This window comes from Hermetia illucens, chromosome 1, assembly GCF_905115235.1.
Source record: "Hermetia illucens chromosome 1, iHerIll2.2.curated.20191125, whole genome shotgun sequence".
Taxonomy (NCBI): Eukaryota; Metazoa; Arthropoda; class Insecta; order Diptera; family Stratiomyidae; genus Hermetia; species Hermetia illucens.
The window spans coordinates 100657-119222 of NC_051849.1; the positions used below are offsets into that span (position 1 = coordinate 100657).

An 18566-nucleotide genomic window follows, 5' to 3' on the forward strand; every position below is an offset into this window, starting at 1 on the left:
GCGATGTGTAATTTGTATTTTTAATTATTTTTGCCATGTCTTACTAAATCATGGAACGAGACTTTTTCTTGTTCGATGTATTTCTTATTTTCTTAATCTTTTTAAGCTTTTGTGTGAAACAAAACCTTAGTAAAGATGTTTGCCTGTCTGTGCGTCTCGTCCGTCCGCCTGTCACATGCAAAAGGGAAATGGAAAATTATTTGCTAGGATGTGGTCATGTTGGGTGCCAAATGAACCGGTTCGATTAGTTTTTTTCGAAACTGGTCGAACTGGTTGAAAAATCAAGGAGGCAGGACTGAAATGTACAAATAATAAAATGAAGCTGGTCTCGTTACACGATAACCTCAAAAGAAAATCCTGTCTATGTATGCAGGCATAGATGACGAACAAACTTAGAACAATATGTATGGAGGGAACCCCAGTGTATATGTATGCACCAAGAAGGAGCTTTGTTTCCCGGTATATTGCGTGAATTTGTATGATGGAAAAAAATCATCGCATCGTTACGCGCCTCGTACCTAACTTGCGTTTGGAAGCTAGAAAAACATCATCTGCATAAATCAGTGTAAAGGGCACTGGACATGGGATGTCCCGTATAACAGTGTCCATAACAAGAACAAAGTGGAGTGGTGAGAGGGCGTGTTGCTTACATAACTGAGTTGGCGCCCAACGTACGGGTCGAAAGGTGGCATTCCCGATATCATTTCGGGTTTATACCCACCGGGCTTATTAGTATTTGGATCAAAGCTTCGTTCGCTTGTGAAGTTCCTAAAGGAACTTAGGAGGATTCTGTTCACCAAGTGAACATCCTCTTCTAAGTTCGAGCTTGTCGGTCAAAACAGGGGTCTTCAGCGGATTCCTCTGCATAGCAGGCTCAAATTATTGCCAAGGCGATGCAAAGCCATACTCACTTCATAACAGGCGCTTCCTTAATGGACATCAACAGAGACACAAAGCGGTTTTGATATACCTGCTACACTTCGAGTTTTACTTTTCGAATTGTGGTAGAGCAGTGGGACCTAGCGCATGAGTTCCTCTGGCACTAAGTTTTCTCGTAGAATATACCAGATGAGTTCATGTGGTAGGCGGTCAAAAGCTTTCTTTAGATCCAGAAATGCAGTGTAAAGAGGGTGATGTTTCTCACGGTGTTTCTCCATAAATAACGGCGCAGGGTGTATTATGCCAGTAGTTCAGTAGTGCAGTTCTTGGAAAATCTCGCTTGATTCACGTTATTTGAGCGATTTCGCAAATATGGTCATCAAGAATACGTTCAAAAATCTTCATGGTATGGGAGAGTAACCGAATCGGATGGTAGTCAAATTTCTGCTGGACTACTTCTCTTTTTGCATATTGGAGCAGTGGTACTTTCTTGCCAGTCAGATGTTGTTCAACCTTCCTAAATAACCAAATCGAAGAATTCGCTGAACCACAGTGGTGGGTACCAGCTAATTGCTTTCCAGAGCTCAGATGCGATAATAGATATAGTAATGGACCGCTCGGGTGAAAGCGATCGCTTAGAGACGTTTCTATTCATGGACCTTCAATTCATTGGAATGACGATCCAAAGTCAAGTATCTCGGTTGATGAACCGCTTACTTGGTTTGGTGACGCCGAGGGTTGAAGAGGTCGCTTTTTGGATCATGTCTTTAATTTGGTTCTAAGATTCTTTCACATTCGTAATGGTTGGTAATCGCCACCATTTAATGCGCGGCGGGCCAGTGTGTTCCTCACGCTGTTTTATCGGTGGCTTCGTTCACAAGACGTCAATCAACGGTCCATGATGAGATGCGATGGTCTCATAGGAAACGGTTTTGTAATCAGTGACGGTGGTAAAATGTAACTATAAAATGTAGGAAGATGAGACAATCGTTTCATAAGTACAAGATCATGAGTGTCTGCAAGATCTATTACATGCTCGCCACCCTCATTTCGCGCTTCACACCCCTTTCCCCCATGACACCTATTACCGTCTGCCTTTTCAGGTTAAGGTTTAAAGTCACCGGCAACTTCTTTAATGGCGTCACGCAAAACCTTTGGGATGGCAATGCCAACACCATATTGAATGTGTAGGCTACCAAAATAGGGAAATTTATAGCCGAAGGGCTCTTGGGAGTTCCTCGGTCTTTCCAGTTAGGGTGTCAATATTTAGCGTGCCCACACGTATTTGTTTTGCTCGGACTAACTTATTTATGTCCTGACATCATCCGTGCGTCAAGAAGCGGAGCCCGTCTTGCCGCGTGGACTGAGGTGGATGACCTAGCATTTTTTCAAGGCTTGTTATTTAATCCGATCATGTTGTTTTTACCGACATTGGATGCATTTTCTTGGTCGGCCCGCGCCTCCAGATCCCGCGGATGTGTCACCAAGAGAGATCAAGTTGAATTTAGCATAGTGGAATAACTCCAACTATATTTTATTTATCTCTTTCCCTGATCTCAGCATTTTATTTTTGTTGATTCAAATCCTCCTTCTTTACCTGCGCTTGGGACCCGCATGTTATGTTAATAGCATGGCGGAGTTAAAACTCTGGAATGCTTCATTATTTTACGTATCATCCTTGCGCAGGGGCCATGCTAATCTTTTCTATATCGTTCCCCTAATATAACTGCTATCTCTCCTTTCTTTTGCGCAGTAATCATTTGGGGAACATGTCCACTTTGTCACCATATCTTCTCTATTGACGGATGGATGCCGCTTATGTACGTTTTCGCAAGGTACCCATACATTAGACATTTGAAGCACCCCTTTAGTGATATCCAATTTTCTTAGATAACAGAACAACAACTCCATGTAAAATTTTCTGCCAGACAACATCTCCTGGGCTCTTGTGTTATCTATAATACTATCCAAATTTGATTGAATTCTAATTCGGTGTAAAGATCTCGTTTCTTATTATTGGCGAAAGTCTACCAGAATTTGATATTCTACCGCTTTTGATTGAATTTCGATTCAGAGAGCTTGGATTGTATATCTAGGAAGTGTTGTTTCTTCCGGCGGCGGCATCGACGCATTAACAACGCTAAATCCGTTTCGCGGTTTTGACAAAAATTGCAACTATCTCAACACTAACATCTAGTTGAGGCTGTTCCGTACCACCGTACACTATATGGAAGTAATTCATGGAAAGTGAAACAGTTACTCAAACACTTCAAGCTTTCATCAATTAAGGTATACGTCATATCATGGGGTTATTTAGGGTTGAGTCAATAATTGGTCGACGTACGGGACAGATACCCGTGGACGTGTTGATTAGGAAAGGCAACAACTTCATTGCGGGTTATGCCATCCAACGGAACCCACTCTCCGAAGATGGAACTTTTCGGAAATTCGAGGGGAGAATTGAAGTACTTTGGAGAAGGATTATGGCAACTTTGTGAAAATAAAAAACGAAGAGCGAATCTTTAATTTGAACAAATATCGTCATGATTTTTGATTGCGCTATCGAAAATCTTATGACTACCGTCGTCTTTATTTGTAAAGGCTCCACCGTGTACGCTATACTGCTGGAATTTGTCCCGGCGTTGCAGCTCTGCCACATCGCGCTTGTCCATACTTACAGTGAGCAGAGCCCTTAGTCTTTTACATTCGTCGATCCTCCTTTGTATTTCTGTAGTCAGCCCTTTTAGCGTCCTTTTGAATGTGACTAACACTTGACTAGCATCAGAAGAGGAAGCACTTTTGATGATGGTTCTACACTTATCAATACTTTCTGGGGGACTGTCTAAAATGCCGCTTATCCGCGTACCAAGAAAGTTTTCCCGTCACTGTACGACAACAAAAGCGATTTGTGTTGAATGGGCGTCAAATTTCTTCAACTCTGTAGAGTGGACGCAAATACGACATGTAAGTGAAGGTAAGTAGCGATCATACAATGGGTTTTTGGAGTCGATGTCAGTGCCTCTGTTAATACGCACATCCGAAGACCAATTACCAAATCTACTGCTGAAGGCGATATAGTCGATCTGATCAGTTGTTCGGAGCTGAAACTCAATTGATTTTATAGAATACAAATAATGTGCCGTTAATGACGAGGTGGTGATAGCTGAGAATCTTTCAGCGTAGTTGTTGCGGTCATGAAGATCATGACTTCCAACAAACATTTGAGGAAAGCGCTGGTCGATTTTTGGAATTTAGATCACCCAACACGACCAAAATGTCGTCTTGAGGAAGTTCCTTTTGGATTGCAATCATGGGATCCCTTATTCCGTTATTGAAGCGTGTGCAGATCCCAAAAAAAAGATCATATTCGTCTTTATTTGATAGCCAGAGGTCATAGCCGTAAAGTTTGTTCTTATCCGAGGCGCGGACAACGTTTCTAAATCAACTTCGAATAACGTTGTTTGTTGTTCCCTTTGGACGGGTTTCAAGATAAGCAGGGAATATTTTGTGCGAGTATCTAATCTAAGGGAATCAGAATCAGTTGTATATTTGCTACTTTACACGAATAGGGAATAATATTAATGCAAGTGTCCGGATGGCACAAGTGGTTAGAGCGCTGGGGAACCGGAAGGTCGCGATTCAAATCTTACTGGTATCAGAGGGATTTGTTGTCGTGACTGGATGTCGGATACCAGTCAACTCAGCTGTGAATAAGTACATGAGTCAAATCAGGATAATAATCTCGGGCAAGTGCAATGCTGATCACATTGTCCCCTACAGCGTACTGTAGTGCACCGTCACGGTTTTGAACCAGTGATCTAGCGCACTTCCAGACCCTGATCCAATTGGATTGTGTGCCAGCGATTATTATTATTAATGCAAGTGAGGTTTACTCCACCCATTTCTTGAGATGTCCATACGTTATAGTTAAAATACAATAGATAGATATAATAGTGGAAAATGTCACGTGCTAAATCTAGCTACAGTTTCTGAGGAATTTTGAGTTGAACATGGAATCGCAGCATTGCATTCTGTCACCGATACTATTCCTTCTTGTTATCGATGACGTTCTTCATGCTGCTTTGTCCCGATGGCGTGAAGGAGTTCAATGGACGATAACATCTTTCCTCAAACACGACTACCCTGATGTCATGTGATTACTCTTTTACCGGGTTATGGACTTAGGCCAAATAGCTCTGGATCGGGAAGAAGCAGCAAGTAGAGTTGTACTGAAAATAAAAACCGGTTGCTCAAAAGTTTCAAGTCTTACTTAACACCTTTCACTGCTATGTGATCGGTGCAATCTGGCCCGAGTTACTGGTAAACGTGTTAATTCACGTGAAATGGCAGTGGGACTAAATTTCCCACGCCTTAGAATCACATGGCGCAGAACAATGCAGCAGGAGTGTAGGATTCTCAGAAGGACCTGGACGAGGTAAAGAAGATTCTGTCACCACAGGAAACAATGCCGCGTAGGCATGGTTGACGCTCTCTCCTTTTAAGTAATACTGGCCACCCTTTACGGGCAAAGCTTTTCTATTTGAACTTGATCGGCAATGAACTGATGCTTCAGGTTCACAACTACCCATTGTGCAGGTACTACTCTACTACAGAGGCGAATTATAGGTTAATGATCGAAAAGTCTGTCTTCAAGCAGATGAAAAACAGAATCAGTAGAAACATTTGCTCATACTAATCCTCCAGTGGCATAACAATGACAACCAATAACCAAGCAGCCATCAATGGAATTTACTTGAATGATGATAAGATTAATTGGAATTTAATATTTCTAACATTAGTGTAGTATTTATTATTAGTATTTGGAATATTGCTGGTACCCCTTGCAAACAGAATGGCATGCGTTTAAGCTCGAAAGGTCCTTAATTTATACAACAAGTGCTCTTGGTCCGATCTTTCAGGTGTAGTAATACTCGATAGTATCCCCTCGCCAGTGTGGAAATTTACCTTGAGTGTCCCAACTGGTCCACTATGTCCTGTATTCGAAGAACGTGGTTTCATTTAATTTATCGGAATTGACCACTACTCTTCATTTCCTTTCTTCGTTATTTCCAGATTTTTTCAGAGAGAAAAGGGAGAGACATTGATTGACCAAGGTGGACTATAGAGTTAGACCCTCTTCAAGTGCGTCAATTTTCGAGTGTTTATATCTGATACCCCTGAAGCTGGTTAATGTGTGTTTTATTTACAACTAGGATTGCTATTTCACCAGTATGTCCGGGTAGTAAACTACACATTTCTAATCGGACAGACAGAGTATGTCTTTTGCGAAGTAAACCGGCATCCTGACCGACGCCTGAATGCTTGATGGTATCCTCATTGACTGTTTCATTTTTATCTCCATAGTGTTGTATTCTCGCTTATTTCCGCACTTATTCGTTGCCATTTCACGTCTTTGCTCCGAAAAGTCAGTTCTCTCACTATCCCCCTAAAGCTGTATACAACTTTCTGTTAACACTGACTAAGCTCCTCGGCAACTGTGTTCGCTATTCCTTGCGAGGAATCCGCTGGATCATTGAAGTCTCGGCAGTAGGGTTATCCTCCTGGAGTTTTAACTTTTAGCCTGGGTCCGATATTAGTACCTACTTTTGCTGTGGTCAGGAAATCGCGGTCTCATTAGTGGTATTCTGGTATATGTTCTATTCTATTATATGTTCTTGGTGAATTATAAAGTACTTATTCGGGAGGATGAGGTGAAGTGAATATCATTCAAACCTTCCTTCGACATACCTTCGACTTAAATTCAATTTTTTCGAATGCAGTTGACGAAAATAATGCAAATGACATAATAATTAGCACTTGCAAATAGTCTTTTCTACATTTCTCAAGACGAATTAATTCAAATTAAATACATCCAAAAATAACTGCCGAAAAACGAAAAGTGCCGCCAAACTGCCCGTCGTGGAGCGAACTTCGCCGACCTTAATATAGGAGCGTCATCTATCTGCGCATTAATTCTGCCGCGCTTGCAAATGGCGGATGCTTTATGACCATATAGACCATATAAACTTTTTATCTGCCAATAAAACCTTAAGAAAACTTTCTAATGAAAAATCAGTAGACATGGAGGCTTTTAAATCACTACTAGTGGTAATAGATTGCGGTTGATGCACATAAAAATTGGTGGAGTGTATAGTTTCAGGCGTGCTTTATTCATAAAAAGTTCAAAATGCTTTTAACACTTTTGTGAAATAGAACTTTAATTTTAAATGTTTATTCCGAATGCAAGGCCCATATTTCATTCATTATTTGATAACCTCCTTCGATTTGCTGGGCTTTTAAAGTTACGATTAAGAGGTCTTTTGGAAGTTACTAACAATGCTTCTGGTTTTACTAACTTACTGAAACTAATCTTGATAAGGTTCCTAGCTTTTGAAATATATAATATATAATATAAGTATAATTTCAATTATCTGCAATAACTTGGTATACATAAATACCAAACAATGATAAAATGAATGGCTCCGTATGGTAGATTCCTGATTGCATAGGATTTTGCATTTATTGTTAAAGTAAGAATTTGGAACGTTTACAAACCCTGCATGCATGCATGTACTCGTTTATGCATAAATAGAAGGGTAACAATGATTGATGGATTTCATTTATTTAGGTGTTGCTACTCCGATACTGACTGCTTCTTTGATACATCGAAAATAAAATATTTTGAAGGACATTTTCTCACATTTGTATATTATATTATATGTACCCATAATAATATTCGATGGCGTAACAGTCCAATTTTGACTTGAGAATTGAAATCTGTTACAGCGCTTCATTTTTAGGCCGCAACGGTACATTGGACGACAATGGTTAGTATTGTGCTCATCTGGAATTATTATCCTGATTTGGTTTAAGTACTCATTCCCAGTTGAAGTGACCAAGCCTCCATTTGAGCCGCAACTTTTTGTTTAGATGTAGTATGTATGTACATGTATATAGTACCATTACCCCATTATTATGCAGATACTTCAACATCAGCATACAGTTGAGGTTGAAATATTAAGAGACTTAAGAGTTGATTTTATAATAAATCCAGGCTTGCCGAAAGAGGATGGAAAGGGGGATTGACCTACTTTGAGTGAAAAAAGGACTAAAAGGGGGTCTGTGTCATTTTCGCCCCCACCCATATAATTTTCTCCACTGGCACTTTTTTTGCATAATTGTCGCCCCGGGCCACAATTTTCTCTCTCCGGTCCTGAATAGATCCGAGATTTTCATTTAAAATAATATCGGTGACAAAAGTGCACTGATCTGTATTTACGGTAGTCTAGCGGGAGCTTAGTAAATGTAAAGCTTTGCTCATGATGGAGCATTTTAATTTGAACGTGAGTTTTAACATCTTATTCGAGAAAGGTTTATCTATTTTCACGAGAATACGGGAAAAATATTTGATTTTTTTCATATTAGATAAAAGTGTTCATGGACTTCCAAAAATTTCCTGTTTTAATTTTGTATCTGAAATACTTGGAATCATTTTGTGTAAATATTTAAAAGCAACATAGATTTCAGTTAAATTTAATGTGTAATCGCGGTAAAATTATATGTTGCAGATAAACTAAAGATGTATGTTTCGCATTCATTTTCCTTGAAGTAAATTCACTCCGAGGCAATCCTTTTTAACTTTATAATGTTCTTTGTCTTGACTGTCCCTTGTTTGATAGGTTTCTTTACTGTTTACAGAAGGGCAATAGATAAAGATATAAAATCATCATTGCCCAAAGTCATCCCTGCTTACCGTAAAAATCGAATAAAAGGGATAGAACGTTGCGATTCTTATAACCAGCAAGTATTGGAACTTTACTGCTACCGAAACGAGTACGGCTTCGGTTATCGAAATTAGACTGTGATTGTTTTTTGTTGAAGGTTTGATGACGGACCAGACCACTTGGAAGCAACTTACTTTCTCTCTTGTGGTCGAAGGATCCCACTTTTTGAGTTAAACATTCAAGTTTTTAAAAAAGTTGACTGACGGTCAGAGGCAACTCATCAGACGCTGCTTCACCTTTATCCTGGGAGCAGCGTGATCGAAAGTGGCGACAGGTGGTAATCGCTCTATTTATATATAATCGGAAATACGACATGAGTGCGAGTTATATTGGAGCGAAACCTGTCGTATGTCAGACCTAAGCTAGGCCAAAGTGAATTTTTTTGTTGAGGATGCAGGTAGTGCTGAGTCCGCGTCCACTTGATGGTGGGAATCTCAAGAGGACTCCTCTTCCTCTTCCAGCAATCTGCTTTTGTACTCTGTAGAACCAGGAGCACAGGTCAGTTACTCGTGGGCGACGTGATCAGAAGGCGGAAGTGGCAATTTACAGGTCCACATTAAGGAAGGGTGACAAGTCCATTACTGACACCGCCATGCAATAGAACCCATTGTCCCAAAATGGTCAACGGGTAGGGATTCAAAATAATGCGAATATGCTGTGTAAAGATCCAAACGTAATCAAAACGTCTACACACGTAACAAAAATGATCAGAATTTAATTTACACAATTTGTGAGGTATTTTATCAAAAATAAATTCATAAATCCACAATTTTTTCAATCACCGCCTATTATTAGTATGAGTTAGTGTTATAAGAAAATAGATGTTTCACCAAAAGTAAATAAAAAGAGTTACAATTTGTAAAGTAGGGTAATGTGAGATTCTCGTGTGATATCGGCAACAGTAGTAACACCGTTGAAACTTTGTAAATTTATATGATGATAATAGCGAATGTTTAGCACACTGTCCAAAGGTTAGAGATAGGTAGGTGATGTATGTAATGCCACAAATGTGATATTACCCTAAAGTTTAATATCACATTACCATTAGGCACTCACTTTAAACCCCCAGAACTTTCATCATATTACCATCACCGAGCATGATGCAAAGATTACAATATTACAACCGCATTTCCTAAATCACTGTATTTCCAAACATGCAATCCACCGCATTTCGACGAGAGAACGCATGGCGTGGCTATTCGGCCGCGGTCGATTGGCGGATTTCAAATCGATCGCGGCGCCCTCCCTTCTTTGCAGTGCCGTCTACCTCCTGGAAGATATGCTTCAGTCTGCCCAAGGAAATCGTCTTGGGCCTGCTATTAACACCCAGACTGAACGCGTACTCCTTACGCTTCAGGACCTTATAGGGGTCGTCGTATGGTGATTGCAGCACTTTCGAACGAGCAGACACGATTTTTTTCATACGATTCACAACTGACACGTTATCTACTACCTCTATCAAAGTGAGATGATCAAAATTGTTAAACGGACCGTAATATTTTTGATCATCTCACTTTGATAGAAATCGATATGATCGAAAATGTTACGGTCCGTTTAAAGTAGTTTAGTAAATAAATACTCTATTTCTAAATCACACAGATCTTGTAAAATTCTGTAAGCAGTAAACGTATTGCAAAGGGGCGAACTGAAGCCATATTCCCACAATACCGGTGTTTCCTCTTACCAAGGATCGAACTCTTTCTAGCTGCTTTGTTGAGCTATATAAATGTTGTTCATGTTAATGACAATGTTTCTAATGCGGTCACAACACAATCTAACGATGTGTGGTTCCTACATTAAGAAAAATTCCTACCTTTTCCTTTTCAAAAATGTTAGACAACCGATACATTCAATAGTTTTAATTGATACTCGTATCGAAAGTTTATCAATTGAAAACAGCCTGGAGATAATAACAATTGGCAAGTCATAGATACTTAAAAAATGTGAATGAAAGATTATTATATTTCAAAATCAGTTCCAGCCCAACTTGTAAGTAAATGCTAGTATATAAACTACTTGCTCGTGTGGAATATCTATCAATGTATATTGAATCTATTTTAACGACCTTACCTTCTTCTGGCGCAATTGCCCACTTGAGGTAAGTAGCACTTATTACACGATATTTTAAGCATCTATTTATTCATTGAATGCCGCATATTGCTAATGGAGTTATACAATATTTTTGAGCCGATTAATCTACCTTCGTAGAAACTATACAATACTATAAAAAGTTTACGACATTACCCCAACTTCTCATTCTTCGAATGATTCAATAAATAATAAAATAACACCATGGTTTCATGGTGTGATCAGGGAATGAGCAAATATATTAATAAGTGCCTGTTAAAAATATAGAAATTATGAATAAATTTCAATACAACCTAAGTTCCATTATTTTTCGTGCAGCACACCCCATTGAAAAACCTGAGGGTACAACAGCTGCAGATGAATATACACATTGAATAGAGTCCTCTTTCTTTGGATATTGTCTCTATTTCCTAATGAAATATTAATATGATTTAAAGAGTGGCGTTCTTCCTTGTAGTATTGAGTTTTAAGGGCATTCCATTTTTCTGCTGGCGGTAAAATTATCTTATCATTTCAACTTCATTTATTGGCTCTGGTTCTTTCTACTATTTTAATTGGTGGATTTCGGATCTCAACACCTTGAAATGTCTATCGATGCTTTCTTGCGTGGTTTTAATTTCAACGAATAAAGGGTTGGGCAGTTTCTGAAAGTATTATGGTATATGCGTCATTTTCCATGATGTAAATTGGAGATCGAATTTTCCACTGATTGAAAAAAAGATTTCCCTTTCATTCCTGCCTTATCTGTTAACTTATTGATTTCCTACTTTCAATTCACCATTTTCAACTGACGTTGCGAGGCTTCTTTAAATTATGAGACAGTTGATGATGAAACTGAATTTTTAAATGCTGTCAGGTTTGCATGCAACTCTAGCACGCAACTTACTGGTACGCATTCAGTCATGTAGCTGAAAATGTTATTGCAATTTTTTTGTGTATCAGATCATTCATGGCCGATTTTGGAAACCTTGAACGTTTAACTGTATAGTCGGTAGTAGAAAGTGTTTCAAGCAGTTTTTATGTTAATATTTTAGAACCGATTTTTCGAAGAAAGATGTTTTCAGGAATGGTGTGCAGGATTACTTGAAAGCTGATGATATTACATCTGGGTCACGCAAAACATCAGATTTCCCTTCGGTTTCATATTTTCTTGAAATTTGGACAAAAAAAAACAGTTTGTTTGTAGCAAAATTGGCATTAGAATCGACATGATAATAAAATTTTCAATTTAAAATGATCTTATTTAACTGCACATTACATATTTGTATGCATTACATCAACTGTGCGTATCTGGGTTTTTTTTTCTGGGGCAGTCAGTACGATGTTTAAAACTCGGAACGCTACATGCTGACACCGTTATGGAAAATACGGAAATAGAGATGATGAAGCTATTGTTTCCGCCTAAAGGTATATGATAGATATTGAGTCATCACGTTTGGTTAGTAGCAGCCGTTTCAAAATACTCTACTATCTGCCCCTAGGCATGCCTAAAAGAGAGTTGTGGTACCGTGAACACTCGCGAACATTTTATATCAAAGAAAATATTACTTATTATATGTTAAATAGTTGACTATCCATTTTTCACATTAATATTAATTAATTAATTATAATCTATTTAACGAAACCTGTGGCGAGCATTTAAGTAAAGTGAAGTGATAAATTATATTAAATCCCGATTTTCTTCCTTTAACTTTACTAATTTATTTTTATTTCGACCTTTACTTGTTGTTTTCTTCAATGCTAGAATCCAGGTTGTAATTTAATATTTAACTATAGTTATCAATGCACATTGCAAAATTGTGCAGGTAACTGATTTTGTATCTTTGATATAATTGAACACAATCTAATCGATTAGTTGACCAAAGTGTCTAAGAAGTTGAATATCGGATATGATATAATTCCTACATATGTCTGTTCGTATGTATTGCACATATTATGTATATTTGAATTGTATCTGCGAATGTGCATATGCATTGAACAAGACATAACTATAATCTGCTAATAATCGGGAGAAACTTTCGAAATTAAAAATCAGAAATTGGTCTAGCTTCATTGACGACCACTCCTTAAATTACATATCGTACTCCGATTTGGTAAAGGTTGGACTTTTTTCCAGTCCCGTTGAAAACCGCGACCTATCTTAGATTTTCCCTATATTTGCCGAGCATGAGATTTTATATCAAAAATTGCTTTTAAAAATAAAATACAACTGAACAGAAAATAGTTAGATGTAAATGTATGTGATGTATGTATCAGTAACCCTAAACATAAACGTCGATCAGGACTCCATATTATTCGGAGTTGTTATTGCCCCTAAAATGTACGAGTAGTATCTATCCAATTAATAACCTATTTTATACTTAGATCACCCTGGAAATATTTCACACACTCAATTACCATGGAACTGAATGTTTCCTAACATTTTGCCTGGAAAATTTTCACAGAGTGAATATTGTTTACAAGCAACCCGCGTAAGAGTAAGATGATCTGCAATAATGATTATAGAGTTATATAAGTGAATGTTTTGGTGGACCTGTAAGCCAGTTGAAGTGGACTTGCTCTTAGCTGTACTGTGAACTTTTCTTTCCGTACATTGAAATAATGCCATGATCAAGTCACACCACCAAATGAAATAATGTAGGAATGAAAAAAAGAATAACTGGTGCCCTTCGGAAAGTGAAAGCTGATCACAATACGTCTGTTGGGCTTCCGAGAAGAGAAATAAACTTGTAACTGTTATTTGTACTTGGGCGCAAGTAAGTTGATTTGAATGAAGTAATTGTTGTACAAACCATCATTACTTGTCAAGCACCCTTATTGCGATAACGATCAAATAAGCTGTATCCATATTCGTAGATCCTCTGAACATATTTCACATCTAATTGCGGAGTAATAGACTTGACAAAAAGAATTTCATTATTTTAGCCATACACAATCTCGACCGAAGCCGGAGTTATCTATAATATAATATATTGTACGTGGAGTAATTGGGCAGTGGCTTGGTGAGACGTCCAATGGTTAGAAAACCTTTTATCGGGCAGTTCCCGCAACATTGGGTACGGTTAATGAATTCGACTTCATTTAAATTTTTATAAATGATATATAGATATTTGTAATCATTACTTGACTTATAACCACTAGATTAAAAACTGGTGCAAGAATGATTAAACTAAATAATAGCTATCCCACATTATGATGAAGATGAAATTCAAACTTCACAAAATGTTTAGTAGGTGGGCATATGTATGTAGATGAACTTTAAGTAAATTTTGAAAGGAGCGCAAATGGGCCGACTTTTTGAATAAATAGTTTACTCATCAGTCGTCAAATCCAACCCCGCCAACAGGGTTAATAGTATTTTCATTATACTTTTCTCCTCCACTTCCACATAGCAGTATATCTAATCTCGTCACCATTGTTAGATAATATCTTCTATCTTTAAATGGAAAAAATGTCGACTCTCTATAACTCTGGACGACGAAATCACGGCTGAAGATATATAGTTGCCTGGAAGGGAGAGGTGAGGTCTCTATGAGGGAATATACACCTCTTCACGGGCAAATGTTATATACAGGAAAATTTTTACTATGAAATATTTTACAATTTCAATCAGTGGTTAATAAAATAGATTGAGGTAAAGTTTAATTGGCTTAGCATATTGAGGTAAATAAGGAAAATGAGCAGTACTCGTTTTTTTTCAAACTCCTTCGTTTGAACTGAGATAAACATCTTTCCGTGATGGATGAAACTATATATATATATATGTAGTACAAACTTATAAATGTGTTATTCAACAAAACCTGGCATTGAAAATAAGCATCCATCATAAACCAAATTATAGAAATCATAGTATCTACATGATGAAAGCTGTTGTTATTTGCACCTCTAATGATGTGTCCGTAACTTCGAATGTAACTCGATTGAATTGAAAAATTGCAAAACATTAAAGTATTTCACCCTTTTCTTGCTCAAAGGTGTCAACTTTTAAATTTTTTGAGTCACATAATCTAATGGGCTTTTGAGCGAATTTACAAATTTGTTTAAAGGCACATATGATGAGTAGATTTGAATGGCTGGTGATGGTTTGACGGTTCAATGTTCAATTTTTAATTCATTAGACAGTGATATATGTACATTCAATTATCACTAATTATATAAGGATTTCGTGTATAACAAAAGTTCTGACCTGTTTGATGGAAATGTAGGACGACGAAATAAAAGATGGACTCAAGCAGTGCCGATGTGATATGTACTTAAAGGTTGATTTTGAATTAATGTAAGTTGATCAGATGTCTTATTTTTAATGGACAGCCCGTAAATTAAATTGTGCCGCGAATCAGCCTTTGTATTCAGTTCTGAAGCCAATCAATCAATCAATTCTCGACGATAAAGATGTTACTATTTTTTAGTTTAGATGAAGAGTAAGATATTTCTTTTTTCATAATATACTATATTGTACATAGTCATATGAGATATCAAATGAAAAGTCTTCGTACACTTTTTCAATGGTATCCTAGATTAGAGGGTTTGACGAATGGGGGGTTAATGCCAAATATATGCTTAAATACAGTCGATAATAAGTAACATTTTACCATGTTTATGAAATGTACTAAGAAACTCCCTTAAACTCATTCTAGGAAGACACAATTTTGCATCATTTTTTGGGAAATTGAATTTTATGTCCCCTATCTAAAATGTGATAATTGAGGGGGGGGGGGGGTACTGATGTGCACCATTCTGTCAGAAAAATAATAGCCAAAATAACTAAGGCCTGAACGGTCGGTAGAAGATGCTAAAGAATCTTGAAATATGGATAGCATTGATCCTGTGACGATGGCCGATGTATCGTGCCTTAAATAACGGTTTATCGCAACCTTATATGCATATACTGTTAAAATAAATAAGTATGTAATAGGATGCAATTTTAGCTGCCCTTGGTATTTATCGTACCCTAAAACATTGAACACTATGACAAAGCTTGTAAATATATCTACCTGTAAGCACCTACCTTTGCCACTTGTTTGCGGATGTGCTCTCTGTATTTCGTTATACTTGTACAACTTATCTTTTTGGAAGTTTAGCACTCACTAGGTTCATGCTGTTGCCAGTTTCCAATATTGCTAACATTTTTTGAATTGACTTCTTCTCACAGGTCCATGATTTTTATGGAAATTGTGTCCTGTAAACGAATTATAATATACTATAATAATAGTATTAATAACAAAACTATCCAAATTTTTTTATATTTTCATATCTGGGTTTAATTTGTGATCCTTTTATTCGTTATACTTGAAATTTGTCAAAAAATCCCCACATACATACCTCTTAAAATTTGCTTTTGCGGTGTTGGTAATAGTGCGAATTTAGTAGAAAATTGTAGGTCACATTAATGACTAAAATATGATTTTCAATTCGCATAGGAGGAATCAAACCTCAATTTATAATTCTCATGAAAGATTGGAATTTGCTTCGAAAAGAGAAGCATTTATCGGTTAGGACTTTCAGTTATCCATCTAAGGCAAAGATTATTTTTTGGAAAATTCGTGAGCTTCTCGTCAACTGTATCGAGAATTATACAAATGTCCGCTTCCCCCAACTTGGCCGAAGATTGTAGGGCTGTAAATTGGACATTCTGGGGTTAAGGGACGTAGGAACTAGCTGTTTTCCGCTTTGGATAGCGATTCTCTCCCTCTTACAATTCCACCTGCCACCATCAAAATTGCTATATTCTGTGAGGCTAGTCAAGTCATCGGCCTGATATGGAAGGATTCATAAGACCTACCTGACTGCAAGATCATAAAAGCGGATCGATGAGGGCAAAGAATTAATCGTTTTAATGATCTCTGCGAGTGGAAGGATAAAATCGGTCAGATGCAGCATAGAAGGCGTGTCAGAAAGGAAATGTACCATTGCAGTTGTGAGTGAAACAAAAGCTGCCAAATGTTCTGTTTGGAAAAGTGATTCAGTTTCAGGATGAATGCCTGACGGATGCGTTGTCGAGTCGGTATCTACACTCTGCGAGGTTTCAATGTCCATCTGCGAGGCGGGTAGCTGGTAGTTTATGATACCAAACATCTAAAGGCAAAGAGTCACTGTGTATCCTTTGGTAAACCAATATAGGGTTTATGGGGCATATATATCTCTTAAATAGCACAGACTCTACACCTGTAATTCTATAAATGTCTGGAACATCTACAGGGATATTCCTGATTTTAAATGTCGAGCTCCTCTCCCACGGCAGTCTTATGAGAAGAGTCATTTGAAAAGTCGTTGTAATCACCAATAGATTTTATGTTAGTTTTCCTAATTGCATTACCCAATACAGATGTTGAGCAATTGTGGATGATTAGTGGAATTTCTCCTATAACATACAGTCCGACGAATAGTGAATCGTCATCTACTCGTAGTTTATTTATCTATAATACTTGTGTATCCAGCACCATCTCCCTTCATTGTGTACACAAATTCTGGAGGTATTTAGAAGTACTTCAGAGGTCGATTCAGATGTTTGTTATATTTTTATATTATAATTATTTTTGATAGCCTTGAATCTATTGCAGTGCAACTTTCACTTCCAGCTTTACGTGTTGATGCACTTGGCTCTAACCGCAACGGTGAAATATTGCTTCAGTTAAAGTATAAAATTACTTGCAAGTATGATTATCGGCACCATATGGTGTATGGTCGCGTATATAAATGCGACTTGGACGTACATATATGTGCGTTCATATATATGCAAGTGCACTGCATATAGAGATACTCTGAAGCACACATATATGTATATGAGCAATGATGCTAAGAAAAACCTTTTGCTTTTGAAATCGCATAAATTTTATATTTTTTTTTTGCATTTATTATGCTTGTATATATCCATCAGATATTTTGTACAACTACACAAAGAACATTGTTCCTTGGAGGTATTGTAGGCTACATACATATAAGAAACCTTCATTCTATGGAATTCCATCAGTAAAAAAATCAGCTGTGACGCGAAGCTGAGGAAAATGCCAGTGGCAATTCAATCAAGTCGCCGGCAAAGCCTGGAGGCCGCACCGTATCCAAATCTGTGGAAAGATGCTCATCACTTCTATGGAAAACCTGTGCCTGCACAGTCAACGAGAAGGGAGACTACGATAATTCCCATGAGGGGGGAAACTGGAAATCCGACTACGGCTGTCCGACCCTGGTTCCCGTCCAAAAGAGGGAAGAGGAGGAACTACAGACAAAAGCCTGCCTGTCAGAACTTTCTCTTCCGCCTCTATCAGGAAAAGCGTAAGAAACGGAGGCTGGTGATGGCGACGGCAGAGGATAATGCAGCAGTTTCTTCGGTCAGTGGCAATCCGTGAAGAAAAGCGTAAGACCAACAAATCTGTGGTGGGTAACAATTTGAAGTGCTCAGCAAATGGGTCTACTTGGACGGTTTCCACGGGGCTAGGTCCGATGTCTTAAAAGGGGATGAAATCTGCGAGTGAGATGGCAACGACCGCAGCCGCGGAAGTACGTGTGAAGAAAAATTCTGAACCGTGGAATAAAGTCAAGGTTTGAAAATGATGGATTTCGTGATGAACTCCTGCATTAGTGCGAATGACGATACCTTGTGGTCCGATGTGCTAGAAGGGGATCAAATCTGCGAGGAAGATGGCAACGACCTTGGTACAGCTGCGGGAGTGCGTGTGAAGAAAAATTATGAACCGGGGATCAAGCTCAAGGTTTAATAATCATGGATTTCGTGATGGACTCCTCCGTGAGTGCGCGGATGACGCTGCCTTAAACTAACACTATTGTGAACACCGACCTGAACAGGATAGAGAAGGT

General features: G+C 38.1%; 1 pseudogene; it reads right to left on the reverse strand.

The window, feature by feature from the left end:
* Positions 1–2520: 2520 nt before the first annotated feature.
* Positions 2521–2612, reverse strand: LOC119647334 (annotated as a pseudogene).
* Positions 2613–18566: the final 15954 nt, after the last annotated feature.